Raw genomic sequence first — 2,413 nt, forward strand, 5'->3', positions numbered from 1 at the left:
CTCCTGGGTCATCTGGTCCAACCCCCTGCTCAAAGCAGGATTCACTAGATCATCTCAGACAGATGTCTGTCCAGCCTCTGTTTGAAGACGTCCATTGAAGGGGAACTCACCACCTCTCGTGGCAGCCTGTTCCACTCATTAATCACCCTAACTGTCAAAAAGTTTTTTCTAATATCTAATCTGTGTCTCCTCCCATTTAGTTTCATCCCATTGCTTCTAGTCTTTCCCTGTGCAAATGAGAATAAAGATGATCCTTCTACAATGTGACAGCCCTTGACATATTTGTAGACAGCTATTAAGTCTCCTCTCAGTCTTCTTTTTTGCAAGCTAAACATTCCCAAATCCTGCAACCGTTCCTCATAGGACATGGTTTGCAGACCAGTCACCATTCTGGTCGCTCTTCTCTGAACTTGCTCCAGTTTGTCGATGTCTTTTTTTAAATGTGGTGCCCAAAACTGTACACAGTATTCCAGATGAGGTCTGACCAAAGAGGAGTAAAGACCGATAATGACTTCACGTGATCTAGACTGTATGCTTCTGTTAATACATCCCAGAATTGTATTTGCCTTTTTTGCTGCTGCATCACACTGTTGACTCATGTTCAGTCTATGATCTATTAGTATACCTAAGTCTTTTTCACATGTACTGTTGCTTAGCTCTATTCCTCCCATTCTGTATATGCTTTTTTCATTTTTATTGCCCAGATGTAGTACTTTGCATTTTTCCCTGATAAAAACCATTCTGTTGGTTGCTGCCCACTGCTCCAGTTTATTTAGGTCTTTTTGAATCCTCTCTCTCTCTTCTCTAGTATTAGCTATCCCTCCTAGCTTTGTGTCATCAGCAAATTTAATCAGTTTACCCTCAATTCCTTCATCTAAATCATTGATGAAGATGTTGAACAATACAGGTCCCAGGACAGAGCCCTGTGGTATCCCACTTGAGACATTCATCCAGCTGGATGTGAAGCCATTTACAACCACCCTTTGAGTCCGATCACTAAGCCAGTTATGAATCCACCTAACAGTTGCCTGGTCCATTGCATACTTGGTCATTTTTTCAATAAGGATGTTGTGAGATACTTTGTCAAATGCTTTGCTGAAGTCAAGATATACTATATCTACAGCATTTCCCTGATCCACCCAGTCAGTGATTCTGTCATAGAAGGAAATTAAGTTAGTCTGACATGACTTGTTAGTTACAAACCCATGCTGACTCTGGTTAATCACTTCATTCTTATCCAGGTACTTACATACATGATGTTTAATAATTTGTTCAAAGATCTTTCCTGGTATAGAAGTCAGACTCACCGGCCTATAGTTCCCTGGGTCCACCTTCTTCCCCTTTTTGAAGATAGGAACAACATTTGCTCTTCTCCAGTCTTCTGGGACTTCTCCTGTTCTCCAAGAATTTTCAAAGATTATGGAGAGTGGTTCTAAAATTTCTTCTACGATCTCCTTCAGTACTCTGGGGTGTAATTCATCTGGACCTGGAGACTTGAACTCATTTATGTTAGCTAAATATTCCCTCACAATCTTTCTGTTTACAGATAACTTGGATTCTTCTATTCCTTTAAAAGGACAGTGAAAATCAGTTGATGTTACATTTTCTTTCTGAGAGAAAACAGATGCAAAATAGGAATTAAAAAGTTCGGCCTTCTCAACATCCTCTCTTACCATTTCTCCATTTTCATCCTGTAAAAATCCTATAGTCAGTTTTACATGATCCAAGGCTACCAGTTGCAACGGTTGCCGGGTGACGATGGACTGCAGGGGAGTCTTCTGGCTGGCGCGGTCCTTCCTTCTCAGGTTGCACGGGCCACAGTCTCTGCACCACTTCTCAATGGTTCCCCTCATGCCTACCCAGTGGAATCGCTCGCGCAGCAGGAACTCCAGCTTCTTCCACCCGAAGTGTCCAGCTCCGTCGTGGTATGCCTCCATCACCATGGCTACGTCCCTCCGTGGCACCACTACTTGCCAGAGTAGTTCATGCGTCCGGGAGTTAACCATTCTGCGGCACAACTTCCCCTTGTAAAGGAACAGTCGACTCTTCTCTGCCCATAGTTGTTTGGCTTCCTCCGGAGCGTCTGGTTCAAGGCAAGCCTCCGGGCGAGTCAGCATCTCCTTCACCAGTCGGACGGCAGGGTCGCTGTCTTGCGTTTCCGCCCAGTTGTAGTGAGGTAAGGGGTTCAACGTAACAGCCTGCTTACTCCTTACCCGGTGGGAATACTGGATAGTCCCATGACGGTGGAACGCAGGGAGTTCAACTTCTTCCAGTCCCTCCGGATCTTCTCCTTCGTCCGGCAGGTTGGGCATCCTGGACAGGGCATCCGCGTTGGTATTGGAGCGTCCGGCCCGGTATTTGATTGTGAACTCGTAGTTGGACAGACGGGCCATTCACCTCTGCTCCAGGGCAC

The sequence above is a fragment of the Phyllobates terribilis genome, unplaced genomic scaffold (genome assembly GCF_046119375.1).
Source record: "Phyllobates terribilis strain yellow unplaced genomic scaffold, ASM4611937v1 Scaffold_237__1_contigs__length_3040347, whole genome shotgun sequence".
NCBI classification, from domain to species: Eukaryota; Metazoa; Chordata; class Amphibia; order Anura; family Dendrobatidae; genus Phyllobates; species Phyllobates terribilis.